Source organism: Rhinopithecus roxellana, chromosome 4, assembly GCF_007565055.1.
Source record: "Rhinopithecus roxellana isolate Shanxi Qingling chromosome 4, ASM756505v1, whole genome shotgun sequence".
NCBI classification, from domain to species: Eukaryota; Metazoa; Chordata; class Mammalia; order Primates; family Cercopithecidae; genus Rhinopithecus; species Rhinopithecus roxellana.
Window position 1 is genome coordinate 78,014,827 of NC_044552.1, and position 20,991 is coordinate 78,035,817.

The 20,991-nt window shown below is 35.4% G+C and overlaps 1 protein-coding gene and 1 non-coding gene across 3 annotated transcripts in view; one reads left to right on the forward strand and one right to left on the reverse strand.

The window, feature by feature from the left end:
• LIN28B (lin-28 homolog B) overlaps positions 1–20,991 on the reverse strand; it is a 140,716-nt gene that overhangs the window by 31,587 nt on the left and 88,138 nt on the right. The window lies entirely within an intron of this gene.
• Positions 2,171–2,277, forward strand: LOC115897115. Its single transcript, XR_004057059.1, has one exon. It is a non-coding gene; the product is annotated as a U6 spliceosomal RNA (small nuclear RNA).

Sequence of the window (20,991 nt, forward strand, 5' to 3'; positions counted from 1 at the left end):
ATTCTCATAGGAATGGGTTCCCTGTAAAAGGACAAGTTTGGTATCCTTTTCTCCCTTTGCTCTCTCACCATGACACAGCAAGAGGGCACTTGCCACATGTCTGCCCCTTGATCTTGGACTTCCCAGCCTCCAAAACTGTGAGCCAATACATTTTTTTTTCATTATAAATTACCTAATCAGTGGTATTCTTTTATAGTAGCACAAAATAGACTAAGACACCATCTCACCAAGAATAAAATCAAACTTCATAAACCATGGTCTACATGACCCTGCCAATTTCTCAGCCCTAATCTTGGACCTCTCTTCTCATCAATCAATTCACTCAGTCATACTGGCTGGCCTGCCACTCCTCAAACATGCTCAATTCATTAATGCCTCAGAATCTTTGCACAGGTTTTCCTTTTTAATAAAAATCACTTCCCCCAGATCTTTACAAGGCTTGTTCCCTTACTTCATTCATGTCTCTGCTCAGATGTCACCTCTTCAGGCATTTCCTGATCACTTAATCTAAAACATTCCAACTATTACTTTGTCCTCTTACCCTGCTATAATTTTCTTCACAGCATTTATCACTACCTGACATCATATTATATACATTTATTAATAAATCTGTTTTTACTTATTTGCCTCACATTCTAAAATCTGTGCTACAGGACAGCAAGACCCTTGTATGTCCCATTCTCTGCTCCAACTTCATTGTCTAAAACAGCTCCAACTTCATTGCCTGGTCCATGGCAGGCACTCAAAAAAAATTGGTAAAATGAAAGAATTTACAGATGAGAAACTAGATAGAGGGAAAGATAACTGCCCAGGGTTATTACAACTACTTTAATAAATATTAACTAAGTAGTTACTTTGTACCCATGACACAGTAGTGAATAAGGCAGATCAGGTCCTTGTTCTCATGGTGATTACACTTCAAAAGAACTCGTATTATAGGTCTTTCTATTGCAGACATTTCTTTGAAACTTAAAAAAAAAAATTCCCGGAGAAGGAAAACAAGCTAATATACAACATTCCTCAGCAATTCAATTACAACCAGTTGTCCCAGCTTTTTCTTTTTCTTTCTTTTCTTTTTTTTTTTTTTTTTTTTTTTTTTTTTTTTTTTTTTGAGATGGAGTCTCATTCTGTCGCCCAGGCTGGAGTGCAATGGCATGATCTCAGCTCAATGCAACCTCCACCTCCCAGGTTCAAGTGAGTCTCCTGCCTCACCCTCCTGAATAGCTGGGATTACAGGTGTGCGCCACCATGCCTGGTTAATTTTTGTATTTTTAGTAGAGATAGGGTTTCACCATGTTGGCCAGGCTGGTCTTGATCTCCTGACCTTGTGATCCACCCGACTGGGCCTTTCAAAGTGCTGGGATTACAAGCATGAGCCACTGTGCCTGGCCCTCAGCTTTTTCTTTTACTCATTATTAACTACTTTTTTTTTCTTTTAGATATATTTACTTATTAGTCTACATGAATCCGATGTACCATTTCTTTTCTTTCTTTTTTTTAATCTAAGGTCTTGCTTTGTTGTCTAGGCTGGTCTCAAACTCCTGGTCTCAAGCAATCCTCCCACCTCAGCTTCCCAAACTGCTGGGATTACAGCCACGAGCCACCACTCCTAGCCCTATATACCTTTTAAAGCATCATTTGTAAAACACAGTCTTACATATTTTATATCGTGTCTTGAACTTCCTAATAAAACCAAGTACCGAAATCAACATTTCTCAGAGATTTTGGTGATCTCTATCTAAAAGAAAAAGAATTCTAAAGGAAATTTATGAGGCCATTCATTGTCCTGAAAATATAAAAATATACAGTGATTTAAAAACATTGTAAAATCATTTAGTATTAGTTACAATTACTAACTATAAAAATGCCACATGAAAAAATAGAACAAAAACCATATAGAGATGAAAGAAGAGATGGGTTTTAATTTTTAAAAAGGTGTTATTAGATAAGCACATTATGTACTGATCACTTGGAGAGTCATGGTAAAGTTCACAGCTCTGAGTTCTGGCAAGGTTTTGCTCAGCATCCTACCAACTGGACTTTGAAAAGAAGCCTAACCATGCACTACAGCACACCCAGACTTCCCTCCTAAGGCAAAAAATGAGTAACTGGTTTAGCATTGTCCAAGTGTGTACCGATATGGTTAACTTTTTTAATGTACAGTGAGTGGGTGCTTGCTTTGCCAGCACATATACTAAAGTTGGAACAATACAGAGAAGATTAGTATGGCCCCTATACAAGAATGACATACAGGGCCGGGCATGGTGGCTCACACCTATAATCCCAGCAGTTTGGGAGGCTGAGGCAGGTGGATCACTTGAAGTCAGGAGTTCGACACCAGCCTGGCCAACATGGTGAAACCCCGTCTCTACTAAAAATACAAAAACTAGCTGGGCACAGTGCTGCATGTCTTTATCCCAGCTACTCGGGAGGCTGAGGGAGGAGAATCGCTTGAACCCAGGAGGCAAAGGTTGCAGTGAACCAATATTGTGTCCCTGCACTCCAGTCTGGGTGACAAGAGCGAGACTCCATCTCAAAAAAAAAAAAAAAAAAAAAAAAAAAAAAAAAAGACATACAAATTTATGAAGTATTCCATATTAAATAATAATAGTTATTATTAAATAAATAAAGTGAGTGGATTTAGGAATACTCAGGATTTAAACAGGCTTACCTACATAAGATATACGTAGAATAAAAAGAAAATAGTACCTTCAGGTATTTCTGAAACTTTTATTAATCTATGATGTGATTATTTACCTGCTTCTTCTATTACTGCTCCTAACAGTTTAGCGTTAGACTATTCATGGCACATATACTTGTAGCTATAAATGTCATATGTATTTTTTTTAAGAGATAGGGTTGGCCAGGTGCAGGTGGCTCACACCGGTAATCCCAGCACTTTGGGAGGCCGACACAGGCAGATCACGAGGTCAGGAGATCGAAACCATCCTGGTTAACATGGTGAAACCCCATCTCTACTAAAAATACAAAAGATTAGCTGGGCGTGGTAGTGGGCGCCTGTAGTCCCAGCTACTCGGGAGACTGAGGCAGGAGAATGGTGTGAACCTGGGAGGCGGAGCTTGCAGTGAGCCGAGATCGCGCCACTGCACTCCAGCCTGGGTGACAGAGCGAGACTCCGTCTCAAAAACAAACAAACAAACAACAACAACAACAAAAAAGAGATAGGGTCACACTACATTGCCTGAGCTGGTCTCAAACTCCTGGGCTCAAGTGTTCCTCCCATCTCAGCTTGCCAAGTAGCTGAGATTACATGTGCGAGCCATTGCACTTGATCCAAAAATTCCAACGACTAGAAATACAACTTTAAAATGTTACCATTAAGATCATTTCCATTGGGTATAACGTACACTATTCGGGCAACAGGTACATTAAAGTTAGGCTTCACTACTATACCATCTAACCAAAAGCCACTTGTACCCCTGAAACTACTGAAATGAAAATATTTTGAAAACTAAAATAGTAATTTCCAATGACTATATTAAATCAATTTTTAGAGCATGAAAAAATTAGATCAAGTCATATGAAATAGTTTATCAGCTATCATTAGATTTATATCTCCACTGTGGGAATTGAAATTTCTATTTATAGTACTATACTTTGGATTTACAAACTGCAAAACTGAGATTCCTGTACCACAAGTATTTCATGAATAAAACAATTTGAATTCCTATCAAAATACCAATGAGAGTTGATAATAATGAGAAGAAAGTGATTTTGAAGTTCATCTTTAAAAATAAATGAAAATAGCAATAACACTATCTCAGAACAGTAATAAAGGGAGATTTACTTCTTGAGGAATTAAAAGGTATTACAAAAATACAGAAATTAAAACTAGTGGAAGAAAGAGTAGGACAAGCTGTAAAAGTAGAGAGCCCTGAAACATACATATTAGCAGTAACACAAGGAAGCAATCATCAAATAACAGAAGAACTTTCACTAATCAACAGAGTTCAACAAGAGATGCTGAGTAAGGGGGAATTCAGAACAGAGCTTCTTAATCTTTATATAAAGTAACAAATAAAATTTTTGATGGATTTAAAAATTAATACAAGGAAAACAGGAAAAATGTAATTATTTGATCACTGAACAGGTAAAACACAAAGGCGGAAACAAAATGGAAAAACAATAAAATGGATATACCACAAAGTATCATAGAGGATACAGTTATTATTATTTGTGGGTAAAAATGTGTCATACCTTGAAATCCATGAATATATTGAAAAACTATTAAAAATCAACAAAAGAGCCAGGTGCAACACTTTGGGAGGCTGTAATCCCAGCACTTTGGGAGGCTGAGGAGGGCAGATCGCTCGAACTCAGGAGTTTGAGACTAGCCTAGGCAGCATGGTGAAACCCCATCTCTACTAAAAATACAAAAATTAGCACGGCATGGTGGTGCACACCTGTAATCCCAGCTACATAAGTGGCTCAGGCAGGATAACTGCTTGAACCCAGGAGGGGAGGCTGCAGTAAGCTGAGATCCTGCCACTGCACTCCAGCTTGGGTGACAGAATGAGACCCTGTCTCTAAAAAACAAAAAACAAAAAAATCAACAAAAGAAGTTTTTAAAGTAGCTGGTTAAAAATTATCAATCTTATTAAGTTTATAAAAGAGGAGGGAAGATTTCATTTTTAATAGTATATACACACACACAGACAAACATATCCCAGGGTAGGCTTCATACTGAGCTTAGTTTTACTCATGTTTTCTTTTATACTAACTCTGTATAGTTTTAGTTTTTTTTTTTTTTTTTTCGAGACAGCGTGTTCTCGAGTAGCTGGGACTACAGGCGTGCGCCACCATGCCTGGCTAATTTTTGTAATTTTAGTAAAGATGTGGTTTCACCATGTTTGCCAGGCTGGTCTCGAACTCGTGACAAGGGATCCACCTGCCTCAGCCTCCCAAAGTGCTGGGATTATAGGCGTGAGCCATCGCACCTGGCCAGTTTCAGTTTTCTGCATTTAGATTCTGTGTATCTCTCATTAAGTTTTATTCCTAGGTATTTTCACTCTTTTGTTCCTTTGGCAAATGGAATATATTCTTCCAGTGAGCAGAGGACAGTTCAGAGGTTCTTTCCTTGGTTACCCATCCTTCAGCCCCCATCTCCCAGAGCAGAGGGGCTGGGCTTTGATAGTTTGCTTACTGTCAGCTCACAAGAGCAGAAATCACAAATCACTTCCATAAATCAGAGGTTTGTCTCTGTTTTAAAAGAGGCTAAAAGTTGCCTCTGTACTCATGTTAAGGGAAGAAAAAACACAATGAGAGGGGAGAAAAACTCCAGTATTTCATAGGGACAAAGTAACCTGAGGGAAAGAACTGCATTTTTAGAAAACGTGGCTCCCACTAACATCTGAAGAGAATTTTTAACATAAACCAGTTTAGGACAGAAAAGAAGGCTCTTTGGAACTAAAAACATGATCTCAAATTTTGAAACTAAATAGAAAACAAAACAATGAAAGAAGACAGTCACATCTGAGAAGTCAGTCGATGTTCTAGAAGAACTCAATTAATGTTCAAAATAATGATCTTACAAAAGAAAGCAAGACGATAGATGAAAATGCTGAGAAAAGACATGAAACTTTAGGAGCACTAATAGCTGTATAACCAGATTTTCAGGAGAAAAGGAAAAAAATAAAGAAACATATAAACAAATAACACAGGAAAATTCTAAACACATGAAGAAAGGAATATTTAGTACAGGTGACACTGTTTTTGTAGCAAGGCCTTCCAGTGAAGGAAGTGGTATATTAACTTAGATTATAGTACAAGCTCATTGTCTTCTTGAAAACCAGTAACAGTTTACAGACTGGCTACTCTGTAATCCAGTGCTATTTTACATGTATCAGTTATTTTTGCCTACCCCCTCATTCAGTGCCTCTATTCATAATGGCACTTTTTCTTCTGGAGAATCCTTTTTCCCCTACTTTTAATCCTTGTAGTTTAGATGAGGGTGGGAGTTCACCTGACTCCCCAGCATAGAGCGGGCAAATGATTCATGTCTAGCAAATCAGATTATCACATTCTAGGCTAGATCAACAAAATTAATTCTGAACTTCTGTAAGAATTGCTGGGGATTCTATCCCTCTTGGCAGTAGGATTGAGCACTCAAATCCAGATGTATCTGAACTATTTTAATTCCTGGAATTATAAACTATGTGATTCAACAAATTTCTTCCCACATCACCCTCCCACGCCAAGCCAAGGGATCTCAAACTTAGAGTATATCAAAATTACCCAGAGGTTTGATGGAAAAAAGAAGAAAAAAAAACACAATAGCTGAGCTCAACACCCCAGGTTAAGTCTAGGGTCAGGCCTTGGAGTGCGCATTTTAAACAAGATCCCATGTGATGCTAATGCTGGTCCAAAAATGACACTGAGAACAACTACCTTCAGCCACAGTGAGTTCATTTGTGTAACTTGCACCTGAAAGACTTATGACCAATATACCTCCAGTTAGATGATAAACAACAACCCTTTAACAGCACTGGATTTCAGAGTAGCCAGCACAGTGAAAATCAAAACTAAATATCAAATTATCTAGAAAATAACAAAAACACCTAGAACTTCATACTGAAACCTGTGCAAAACAATTAAATTTTTCCTAAAAGAGTATTTATGGTCTGAAATCCTTATTACCTATAAAAATAAAGATTGAAGATAAATTAAGCATCCAACTTATGAAAATAGAAAAAAAAAACAAAATTAACAAAGAAGACATTATACAAGTGAGATCTGAAAGAAACAAAAAACAGGCAAAATTGGAGATAAAATAAAAGGTAATTATTTGAAAAGGTAAACTCATGAGATGCCTAAATGAGAAAAAAATAAAATAAAAACATAAAACATTAGGAATTATTAAAATCCAATTGTAGGCCAGGTGTGGTGGCTCACACCAGTAATCCCAGCACTCTAGGAGGCTGAGGTGGGAGGATTACTTGAGCCCAGGAGTTCAAGAACAGCCTGGGCAACATGGTGAAACTCTGTATCTACTAAAAAAAAAAAAAAATATTGGTTGTGTTGGTGTGTGCCTGTAATCCAAGCTGTTCAGGAGGCTGAGGTGGGAGAATCACCTGAGCCCAGGAGATCGAGGCTGCAGTGAGCCAAGATTCCACCACTGTGCTCCAGCCTGGGCAACCAGAGTGAGAACCTGTCTCCAAAAAAAAAAATTCCAATTGCATATAAGGAAGAAATTTAAGTAAGAAAATCTTATTTCAAAGTTAGGCACAAATTAGAAAATCCAATGGAAGTAAATAATTTCTTAGTAAAATATACTAAATCTGATCTAAAAGGGAACAGAAAACTCTGATATGAGAAACCGCTAGACAATTTTTTTAACTACAAAATGTGAAGGGCTTTGGTGTTTACAGCTTAGTTCTATTACCTTTTAAAGTTGTAGGGCTTTAAATTATTTTGATCATGCACACCTATTAGTAAGAATTTTTTTTGAACACCTACCCCATTATATGTAGATTTGTGTGTATTTATATATCAGGTACAAACTAGTATACATTACAAAACATAAAAATAAAAGGTATAAAGTAAATAAATATAAACACAAGTTGTGATGTTTTTCCCATGAAAGAAATCTATTATTTATCACTTAAGAGGAGACTACTACTTAAATTCTTATTATGTTAAACTATATAGCAACACAGAGACAGAAAACCCACTAATTCATGAGACTAGAATAATCTTAATATAACTTACTAAAACTTGAAGAGGAAAGTACACAAAAAGTCCTAGTTCATGCATGACTGATAAATATTATGAAACTGAATAATCAAATGACTAAAAAGGGTCTCACTCCCCCACAGAAATGTAAGAATGCTTTAACTTCATAAAATCTAGAGATGTAACTCACTTTATCAATATACTAGAAAATTATATAAATTATGTCAAGAGATGCTGAAAACATTTTTGATATAATAATTTAGCAGCCATCCATGGTAAAAACTCTGAGTAAACGAGAAGAAAAAGAAAGCAATTTAAACATGATTATTTACTGAAAAACAACAGCAAACATCAAACTAAACTTGAAATACTAAAGCCATTTTCATTACATTGGAAGACAGAATGCTTGCTGTCATCAGCATCATTCAACACTGCTTAGGAAGTTCGAGTGTATTCCTAAGAAAATAATAGGTATAACTCTTGGAGAAGAGACAAAACTTTCCCCTAAATCTTTACACAGCTTTTCTCTACAGTAGGCAAGAACCATTTAAAACTGAAGAAAAAAAATTCATTCAAAATAGCATCAAAAACTACAATACCTAAAAATAAATATAATAAGGTATGGAATCTATTGTATATGAATATCCTACTGAAGGATTCAAAATAACTTGAACAAATGGTTAAATATAATCTGTATACTCCCATAATCCCATTCTCTTCTCTGCCTCTTAAGAGTAAGTTCTAGCATGAATTTGGGGTTTATCATGTTTTCACATTTTTTGCCACACATGTAAGTATCCATACATAATACACAATATCATTTGATGGTTTTAAAAAATATAGATGGAGTAATATTTCACACACTGTGTGCAACCTACATTTTTATTCAACAATACAGTGGGGTTTTTAAAAAAGGAGTTATCCTTGAGATATAGCTCTAATATGTTCACTTTAACTGCCATATCATCCTAAGAATACACTATAATTTAAAAATTCTCATTTACAGACATTTAGGTTGTTTCTAGTTTTTTGTTACTACAAACAATGCTATAAGTAACATTTTTGGATAATTCTTTGTGTGAAAATGACCATGACCCACATTGAGAAAACATTTTGAATCTTGATTCAGTACTCACACAAATACACACACCACAACTCGTAAGTTTATGAAACAAGTTACTCTTACTACATGCAATGTACGCTGATGATTTTTATTCTATCTCATTTTTTAAAATTAATAACTCTGGTCATAATCCATCAAATAGATCTCAAGGCCACCAGGGGCTCCCAACCCAGTTTGAAAAACACTGCCATGGAAAAGTCTACCCAGAAGTGGAGTAAAATGATATGAACAATCTTCCACCAGATATTGCCAAATTGCTCTAGAAGTGGTAGTGTCAAGAATCCCATCAGTATTGTGGAACATTCTTTACAATGCTGGTATTGTCAGACTTTGAAATTTCTGCTAGTTCAACGTGAGTGAAATGATGTCTCATTAGGTTAGCAATGCCACACATTTTTTCAGTGAATACTTTTCTTTATAAATTACTGTTTATTTGTTCATTTCTATCAGGCTTTGTTTTTTTCTTTTTGATTTGCAGTGCTTTTTGGATATTAATTCTTTATCAATTACATGCATTGCAAATATCTTTTCCCACTCTGTCTAAGTTTATTTATATTACTGATGCTAGATTGTTTAATATCAGTTTGGTTACGGTTAGCACCTGCATTTCAGAGAATCTCCTTCTCTGGATGGTTCTGAGGTAGAGTCAACCAAAAGAGAAACTTGTACAAGATTTGGAAGTGAAGAAGTCATTATTCTTGGACCTGGCCAGACTTCGTAACAGACACAGACCTGCCCAGCAGGTCCCAGCTGTTCTCTCTGGTGCCCTGTGCTCAGCATGTCTTCCCAACTGTTGGCCCTGCTGACCAACAGCAGCCTGCCACTAGTCCACTCGGTGGCAGTAGCTTCCATAGGCCTCTCCAGAAACTCCCTCTTCCAGTTCCCTTTTCATAATCAGATGTGCCTGGCTTTTGGAATTCCCTGCAAGCTCTGATTTGTATCCCCAGCACAGTGCTTCTGAAGACTGGTTAATGACTATTTCTCTAATCCACTGACTCTTCCATTCCCCTGCAACTCCCACATTATGTATAACGCATACATCCCTAATTTCTATAGATACTTTGAGTGGTTTTATCTGTCTGACTGAAACCTTTGCCTGGTAGATTAAATTTTAGAGCAGCCAATTTTATTAATCTTATCCCTTATGGTTTGTACTGTTTGTACCTTCTTTTAAAAAGATCTTTCCCAAATCTAAGATCACAGGAATATATTCTCCTGTATTTTCTTCTAATATTGCAAAGTTTTGCCTTATGTCTTTAAAAATGGTATAAGGTAGGGATCCAATCTTACTCTTTCTCTACAGACAGACAATTTTCCCAGGACCATTTATATATATATAATGAATTTAATATAAATAAGGTAACCCTATTATTCCAACAAAAAGAAACATCTCTTTATGAGAGCAGTTCAAGTTGTAGCTCTTGGTGGGGTGCAGTAGCTCACATCTGTAATCCCAGCACTTTGGGAGGCCGAGGCAGGCATATCACTTGAGGTCAGGAGTTTGAGACTAGCCTGGGCAACATGGCAAAACCCAGTCTCTAAAAAAAGATTAAAAAATTAGGGCATGGTGGTGCACATGTGTAGTCCCAGCTACTTGGGAGGCTGAGGTGAAAGGATCACTTGAACTTGAGAGGTGGAGGTTGCAGTGAGCTGAGATTGCACCACCGCACTCCAGCCTGGGTAACAGAGTGAGACCCTGTCTCAAAAAAAAAGAAAAGAGAGGGGAGGGGAGAGAAGGGGAGGGGAGGGGACAGAAGGGGAGAGGAGGGGTGAGAAGTGGAGGGGAGGGGGAAAAAGGGGAGGGGAGGGAAGGAGAGAAAAGTTGTAGCTCTTAATCTGTTATTTTAACCAAATTTCAAAAATTTAAATTCCAATGTGAATTTGGAAGAATCTTTACATAAGCTCTTCAAATTTATCAGACCAGAATCTGACTTGCATATCCTTATTATGTAGAATTTAAAAAGTCTAGCTGGAGACTGCTGAAAACTTTGTGATTCCCCTAGATTGTTACTTGGGTTTGGGATGCAGAACTAGTATTTCAGTGGAAGGATTCAGCAGTGCAAGTAACAAAATTTTCTGTTAATCAGTCTTCATCTTGATCAGCTCTTATTCTGTTCACACAGGAACAGATTGGATGTCATAGTTAGCAGATATAAATCATGATAATTTATGTTTAAATTTAAGATATTTAAGCATAATTTTTAAAATTTAAGTGACATTAAAATTCACAAGTGATACTCTGAACAATGTCATAATGTTCATTTAAACATCTACATACTTAATATTAGAGGCTAAATTAATTTCCTTTTTAGAACGGATATCAAATTTCTAAAGTACTACCAAATTATCACAATACCCTTGTACTGAAATCATACAATAAATAAATAATCTGACTTCACCAAGGCTACAGTCTAAAGGAAGAAAGCTAAGTTACTTCTTAAATCCATAATTTCTACTTGAACTATTATTAGACTTGCTTCTGGAACTTTTCTTCTGTAGGCATTATTTTATTATTTATTATGCTGAGACTACAACAGCAATCAGAAAATCAACCTAAAATTCTGATTATTTGCCACTTGGCTTCTGACCATTCCAATAAGGCATCTTGGGAGACCTATGCAGCGCCAAATGAAGCTCAGCTCCACACAATGTCTGGCAGAGGGTGATGAGAATGGCACATTGTCTGCCCGGTCTGAACAGAGGTCACAGCAGGGAGAGCATCTGCTAAGATAATGTGAATGAAGGAAACAACTATAATTGCCTCATTAAGAGATCCCTGGCCAAATAATCACAAGAAGAAAGGACTTGGATAACCATCCTAAAATTAGGCTATAATAAAGAAACTTGGGATAGAATTACAAATACGGAAGAATTAAGAAGACTTGGGTATTCTATCGGTTTTACTAATTTCCTTAGTCACCATATGGATAACTGAAAATTTGGATGCAATAGTTCAGTTATTCAGCCCGAGCCTTTGCCAGTCATTAGTAGGAAGTACAAGATGCAAATTCACAGCTGTCCAGGATACAAACAAATGTAAAATAAAGAGTTGTGGGGAATTTCTTACGGGGATCAAAATAGAGAAACTAAGAAGGGATACCTACTGATCTATGGTTCAGAATTACAATGAAAAAAGGCACACAACTAAAAGACATAAGGAACATTTTAAAGGGGAAAGACAAAATTTAAAAGAGCAGTCTCAAAAAGGCAAAGGAGAAAAATGAATGAATTGTCTCTGCCTAATCAATTTACCTTCTTTGACTTTCTACCTCCATCTTTTAAAACGACTTTTTTCCCAAAAGTCAACATTGTATAATTACAACTAAATCCTCAGTCACTTCATATTACCATATGTATATATTTTATGCAAGTGTTGATAAATTAAATATTTCATAGTAAAAGCTGAAGTAAATATTTTCCCAATTTAAATTTAAATTAAGTATACAAACACACACAAGACTAAAATGTACTGATATTGTGACAAACTATTTTCACATTTCCCGATATTTTGAAGGTAAGCTATGTGAACTTAATTTGTATTATGCAGCTAAAATTTATTACTATATAAATAGTACCTTGAAGTAAATTATAGTTATTAAACTTTTCTAATTCCAACAAACACAATAAAATTAGCTTGTTATAATCATAAGCTAAGTTTAAAATAAGCAAACTGTTTGATGACTTTGATGTTTTGCACCCAAAATGTGCTGGCTAATTTTTCCATTCCATTTGCCATTCCAGTCTTTAAACTGCCTTAATCTTCTGCCCTCAGATGTTGACCTTGTAAGAATAGGGGTCATAGGTCAGAATAGACAGACCTCAAAGGATCTGGACTATCAATTCATGCCTGAAAGATTTCTCTGCCACAATAGGAACCTACTAAACAGCAAATTCCTAAATCTAATCACACAAGTATCAGGGTGAAACAGTTATTTATTGGAATTTGTTGATCTACATTTCAAACATCTCTATCATCTAAAAAGCATTTTTATTTTTATTTTGGGAACAGAATCTGGGATATAATACATATAAAAAGTAAAATCACTGACACAATTTTTAAAGTAAAACAGATATTCTTTAATAAAATGACACCATAAACCTAAACATGGGTTTTTTTCTGTTTTCAGGAATGCTATGGAGATTTCAAAAATATAATACTAGATTTCCCAAGCATAAAGTACCTGGAAAAATGTCAAATTATACCACTGAGATAATGAGTGGAAGAGGTTATATTGCTGTAGAGGTGGGTGGGAGTGGGGCAGAATTACCACTAGTTAGTTTTCAGCTTACTTGCCCTAAAACTGAATGAGGACAATAAATAAATATTTTTCTGTTTAATAAACAAATGTGAATTTACAGCACCTCAATAAGGAAGCCTATACTGATTTTCTTAATCCCCAAAACAAAAACTTCATGGCTACTAAAACTTTCTTGCAAATTTAAAGAATTTAAGGCCACAAAATTATGGCTCTGCAAAAGTAACTTTACTACCACACATCTCCACTTTTTTTAAAAAAAAGGCAAGTTAACTCGTGAGCTAAGAATGAATTAGACATAATTGGTTTCTGTTTCTGTTCACCTTGGTCTTTCTGATCATAAATGATAAACACAGCATGATGTACCATTTTAGTACTGATTACAAGGAATGTTAAATTTCACAATTTTTAAATCTAAATAAGGAGCATCTTAAAAATGATAAATTAATGAATTCTTCTAATATGATCAAAGTAAAGAAATTCTCCATGCTTCCAAGCCAAAAGTAGTAACATCAAACATCTTTTTCTTTTAACAGTCTATTAGCCTTCTTTCTAAACAAAATATATTACCACTTTAACTCATGTAGAAAATCAAAAAGCTTACTCATACTAATGTAGTTATAAAAACTAAATATTGAACAAAATGAAATAAAAGCAGTAGAATGTATTATTTTCTAAGTTATTTTTAAAAACTCAAGTCAACATTATTATGAATAACACTTCTTGGAATATGTGGTTGGGTCAAAATATGTAGAAGGTTAAGAAGAACACAAAAGACAGTCACTACACTAAAAAAATTGGAATTAAAAGAGGAGGTAAAAAAATAAACCATAAACAGTTAAAAAATAAAGCTATATGTATACACCCAATATACACACTACATATCCATGCACTCTGTGTTCTTTAAAATTATACACATTTTTATTCACCAAGTATTAAGGAGTATAAACATTTAAACTATATATAAAAAAGATTTCCAGACCAGTCATTTTAGTCTAAATCCTTTTTACATATTTAACATATCTGTTAATATAAACTAAAATTATATACTTAATTCTGTACTATAGGCTGACATGATTATTTCATATAAATAATAGAAATCAACTGTGGCAAAGAAAATAATTCTACCACCCTCACCCACAATTTCATTATGTTGGAAGTCACTCACTTCTTTTTCTTCATAGTAAATTGTGTTTGTAAAGAGAACAAAAGGTCCCAAGTATAGGCTAGTTTTATAGAAGAAATATAATGTTTCTTAATTTTTTATTAACAATCTTCACTTTATTATAAAGAGAGCTGTATAGAGTTGTTAAGTTTCTTTACTCTTTTTGTAATGAACATAAGAAAAACTAAATAGAAAAAATAAATCTTAAATTATTTCATTTGAAATGTTAAGACAACTTTTCAAATGTGGAGGATTTAAAATAACACAATATTTACTACCTTGAGTAACTAGACAGTAGTAAGTGGACACTAAATTGAGCAGAATTTTAAGAGAGAATAAAATAATCCCATTTCCTTTTATAAACAGTCTACTAATAATTAAAGTGGAATCTTCAAAATTATTTTACATTTTTTTGCCACAGGGAGTAAGTCTTCACAAAACATGATTCTACCTTATATACAAATATTAGAATTGAACAAATAATTTCTCAAGTGATGAAATCATATTTGGAATTTGTTAAACATATTAATTCCATGTAATCAAAACTTCGGAATTTCAATTTTTAACCAAAAATGACAGAAACTAAACTTTCTAATCTAAAAATATTTCAAGAAAAAGGATATTCTTTTCAATAAATGATGTGTGAACAATTCATATTACACATGGCAGAAATGAACCTCTACCTAGGCCTTACACTTTATATAAAAACTAACTCTAAATGGATCACTGATGTAAACAGAAAATGTAAAGATTGATAAATCGTCTTCAAAAACTTTTGTTCTATAAAAGATATTTAAGAGATTGAAACGACAAGCCACAGATGGGGAGAAAACATCTGCAAATCATGTATCTGGCAAAAAACTTTGTATCCACAATATATACAAAGAGTTCTTAAAGTACAGTAAGAGAACACACAACCCACCAAAAAATGCACAAAACATATGAAGAAACAGTTTGTCAGAGAGTATATGAGGATGACACAAAAATAAATATAAAGATGCTTAATATCAGTAGCTATCAGATAAATAAAAATTAAAACCATGATGAGGTATCACCACACGCCTAACAGAATGTTTTGAAAAAAAATTTTCTTTTTTTTTTGAGACAGGGTCTTGCTTTCACCCTGGCTAGAGTGCAGTAGCCTGATCATGGCCCACTGCATCTTTGACCTCTCAGGCTCAAGTGATCCTCCCATCTCAGTACAAGTAGCTGGGACTACAGGGGTGCACCACCATACGCAGCTAATTTTTTTACTTTTTACAGTGACAGGGTTTCTCCATGTTGCCCAGGCTGGGTTCAAACTTCTGGGTTCAAGCAATTCACTGGCCTTGGCCTCCCCAAGTGCTGGAGTTAAAGGCGTGAGCCACCACACGGGGCCAAAATTTTTAAAAACTGGCAATACCAAATGCTGGCAAAGATGGCAGGCAGCTGGAATTCTCACATACCGGTGGTGGGAATGCAAAAGAAAATAATTATTCTGGAAAACAATTTGGCAGTTTTTTATAAAGTTAAACATACATATATGACCTTATTATGCAGCAATCCCACTCCAAAACTGAAAACAAATCTTCACACACCTGTGCATAAATGTTTATGGCTGTTCTATTCAAAATGGTCACAACTGGACACCACTCAAATGTCCTTCAATAGATGAATAAGTAAACAGTGTTATAGCTATAAAATGGAATACTATTCAGCAAAAAAGTGAACTACTGATACACTCAACAGCTTGGATGAATTTCAAAGACATTATGCTGAGTGAAAAAATGCAATTTCAAAAGGTTACACACTGTATGACTCCACTTACATGTCATTCACAAAAACACAAAACTACAGTGAAAGAATAGGTCAGTGGCTGCCAGGGGTTATACGTGGGGAAGGGGTAACCATTATAGATTAGAGGGAGTTTTTTTGGGGCAATAAACCTTCTGAATTTGGATTATGGTACTGACTACAGGGATGTATATGTGTGTTAAAATTCATCTAACTGAATACCAAAAGAAAAAAAGTTAATTTTCACTTTGGGAGGCTGAGGTGGGTGGATTACGAGGTCAGGAGATCGAGACCATCCTGGCTAACATGGTGAAACCCAGTCTCCACTAAAAAAACACAAAAAATTAGCCGAGCGTGGTGGCGGGTGCCTGTGGTCCTGGCTACTCAGGAGGCTGAGGCAGGAGAATGGCACGAACCCGGGAGGCAGAGCTTGCAGTGAGCCGAGATTGCACCACTGCACTCCAGCCTGGGCGACAGAGCCAGACTCCGTCTCAAAAAAAAAAAAACAACAAAAAACAACAACAACAAAAACAGAAAAAAGTCAATTTTACTATATGACAATTTAATATTATGTACATATTTATATACAGAAATATACCAATGCTTACTTCCAAATTTAATGTACATTAACTGGAATTCTAGCTTTTTGGTCATCAGCAGACCAAATCAATTATTTAATTCATTATTTCAAATATTTTGTAGCTATAAGGTCAGTATGAAAGTATCTTACACCAGTAAGAAAGTACTCAAAAAATGATGAGGACCCATCAAAAGGACACAGAAACCAGCCTGAAGGGGCCTCCTACTGGTCACATCTGGGAAATTTGAGCAGTAAAATAAATAATGATGGTTACAGATTATAACTTTCAGAAAAATGCAGAAATCCATGGTTCAGACTAATAATGAAAATTTAAGTTTGATGGTGAGTGGGATATTTACATAGTCTTAAAATATCTCCCCACAAAATGCTTATTAAAAAAGGGAAAAGAAGCCACTTTAAATATATAAGGTGGGCATACATGTTTGGTGGCCATACCATTTTTCCTACCTTTTTGTATTCTAAAAATTTTCGTAATAAAAGTCAAAAATAAAATAAAGTAGAAGGAAATAAAAATAATCACAGGAAGTATTAGGGAAAAAACAGTGTAACAGAAGTTAATCCAAGAGGCAGGGTGCAGTAGTTCACACCTGTAATCCAAGCGCTTTGGGAGGTTGAGGCGGGCGAATCACCTGAGGTCAGGGATTCGAGACCAGCCTGGCCAACATGGTGAAAACCCATCTCTATTAAAAACACAAAATTAGCCAGGCCTAGTGGTGCACACCTGTAGTCCCAGCTACTCGGGAGGCTGAGGCAGGAGAATTGCTTGAACCCAGGAGGCAGAGGTTGCAGTGAGCCTAGATCACACCACTGCACTCCAGACTGGGCGACAAGAGCAAACCTCTGTCTCAAGGAAAAAAAAAAAAAAGAAAGAAAGAAGAAATTAATTCAAGAGCCTGTTCTTTGAAATATAATACATTATCTTATCAAGAAAAAATAGCAATAGGAAGTAACTAGAGAATCAGAATATTTTATAAGATTTTTAAGGCTGCTTCACATAATTGTACTAATAAACATAAAATCTGGATCAAAGCACAATTTTATTCTCATTACTAAAATTGTCTCAGGAAATAACCATGAAATAAATCAAGAAAGTTATCAAAGATCTTCGCAGTTTTTTAAACATTTGGGGAGCAAATCATGCTTTGGTAACTGTTCCAGCCATCAGCTGACAAAGATCCATTTCTTGCTACCACACTGTCAAATCTCGTTTTTTCATGATGTCAGTTTCTATGCAGGAGTCTCTATGTTTATGGAATATTGTATTGTATTGTACGTTGCCTCTACATCATTTTGTAAAAACAAGCAGCACATGCAAAATTGGAATTGCTAATCCTATTGACAAAAATTATGGATACCCTTAGCTTAACAGAAAGTTGGAAATTATTAGATACTAAGTGTATCAAAGCTTTAATCACAGTAAGACACACAGTAAGAGTAAGCGGTTGGAACAGTTATTCACTTCTGACCACCACCACCTCGTACCTTGCCAGATCAGTAACTCAACTACAATTCTTTGACTCTACTGCAACCCACACCCCATGTGCTTACTTATCACCTTTTCAATGTCTTCACTCTTCATACCGTTTATATTCTATCATCCATCATTACATTTGCTGCTCTGCATACATCTCCAGTGCCCTTTGTCATTCTCAACTAGGAAAAACCCCAACTCTAGTTAAATCATTTTAATGACTATTTCACAGCTATAGCCATGAAGTCAACAATGGCTGGAGAAAGAACACAATCTTCATGCCCACTATTCTTATGTGGGTCTTTGGCACAGCCTGAAATTCTACCTCTTTTCTATAATATGTTCATTCTTCTATTTTATACGTCTTTCTTGTTAAATTTCCAAACCTATTCTTCTACCATTACTCTCAGCTGATGACTGTGCTTCAAATTTAAAAAAAAAAAAAAAAAAAACAGCATAAAAAAGAGAAATCTCGCCTTATCCTACCTTTATATCTATCTACCACCTGCATCTGTGTCCATAAGCTATGCCTTTCCTCCAGGTTTGTAAGAATGAACTTTCTGTTATCACATGACCAGCTCCTCCAGTTGTGCTTTAAATCCCAATACTGTCACCCACTCAAGGAAATCACTCCAGTAATTGTTCTCCTCTCTCTTGCATGTTCAATCTTTCCTTTGCACTAGACCATTCCTATGAACATATAAACATGTTATAAATTCTTCCATTTAGCTACTGCTTTGTTTCTCTCCTCTCATTTATTATAGAAACACTTCTCAAAAGATTGTATGTACTTACTGTCTCTGCTTCCTCTGTTTTCATTCTCTGTATTGAATACAACCCACGAAGGCTTTCACCCCCACCAGTCCATTGAGCCCGTTCTTGTCAACTTCAGACCTCAATAATGACTTTCATGTTGCCAAGTGGTCAAGTTTCAATGGTTATCTTCTTACTTGATCATTTCACCATCAGCACCATTTAACACACCTGATACCCTTTCTTGAAATATTTTCTTTCCCTGACTTCTGGGACAATATTCTATCTTGATTTCCCTCCTATCTCTCACCTTCTTACTTAGTGCCCTTTGCTGTTCCTCCCTCTTCTTGACTCTTAAATGCTAGAGTGCCCCAGGGCTTAGTACTCTTCTTGCCTGTGTATACTCACTGTGATGGTGATCTTATTTCCTCTTGTGGCTGTAAATACCATCTTTTTGCTAAATGTTGTCAATTTTTTAACTCCACTGCTGGGACTCTATATAGTGCATCCATCTGCCTAACACACATTTTCACTTGGATGTGCATTATGTATCTCTAATTAAATGTCTGAAACTATACTTTTGATTTCCTGCTCCTTCTATAGGTTTCCCGTCTTGATAAATCTCCATCTTTCCTGTTGAATAGGTCAAAAAACCTTGGAGTCACCCTAGACTCTTCTCCTCTGATAGTCCACATCTAATCAATCCATCAGTAAATTACATGGTCTCTTCCTTCAAAACATATCGGAATTTTCATTCACCACTTCTACTGCTACTACCCTTGTCCAAACCACCACTATCTCTTTTCTGTATTATTGGAACTGCGTCTTTACTGGTCTTTCAGCTTCTATCCTTGCCTCTCCACACTGTGTTGTCATCACAGTTGCCAGAATGATACTCTGAGTAAATCAGATCATGTTACTTTTCGACCTAAAATTTCCCAATGACTTCCTATTTTCTCTAGGATCAAAGTCCTTACAATGGTTGACAAGATCCAATATGAAAAAATGTCCTGCTGTCTTACGCTTCAAATCTCAACCTCCACGATTCTCCCTCTCATATTGATTCTAACCCAGAATTGGAAAGTAAAGCATTCTAGAACTACTTTGTTAAAGATTTTATTTAAAGACATCGAAAAATAAAGGACTGTTTTATTTTACTTTGCTTTACTTGTACATATTTAAGTATGTATACAGGTATTATCTCCATGGGAGCAGAAAACCACTTTAATAGCTAAGTGTATCATTAAACTTTCACACATATTCATGGACTTCCTTTTGTACAAAATGAGCTCCTAAAAATGTCAATGAAAAAATTTATTGTCTCACTGATTTTCAAACCAATAGGAAAATATGAAATAGGCAACAAGTGCTACAGAGATAACTGGTTACCAATTTGGAGAGAAAAGAAAAGCTAGACCTTTACAGTCCTTTCTTCAAGAGCAAATTAGATTACAAAGAGAAGAGACACTTAAGTGTAAAATATAAATTAACTAAAATAATATTTAAAATATAAATGAATGTAGTATATTTTGAATTTTGTAGTTCGGAAAATGAGATAGCAATCAAAGTCAGATAACATCAAGGAGAGAGTCACAGACTTGTCTGTAAAAAATTCAAAACTTCAAAATGCTTTTAAAAAAAACTACTATCATTAAAGCTAAAATATATTTCACAAGCTAAAAAAAATTCTTATTTTTTATTTGAGAAAAAAGATTCATATCCTAAATATATCAAGAGAACTTAGAAATCAATAATAACAAATGAACATCTCAACAGAAAATGGTCAATGGACAAGAAATGTACAATTCTTGGAAGAAAAAATAAAAATGAAAACATATAAAATATATTCAACCTCCAAAGTAATCAAATAATGTAAAAACAAACAAATAATGAGCTGCATCTCTAACCTATGTAACTGGAAAGGGTTTAAAAAACGACAACATTCAATGAGCTGTCTGACTTTCAGAGGTGTTACATACTGGCCCACTAATCATTTCTGGAGAGCAGTTTAGAAATAGGTATCGAAATTTTTAAAATACATATTTTTTTGATCCAGACTTTTCACTATTAAGTATTTACCCTAAAGATACAATCAGACTGGCTGGGCGCGGTGGCTCAAGCCTGTAATCCCAGCACTGTGGGAGGCCGAGGCAGGCG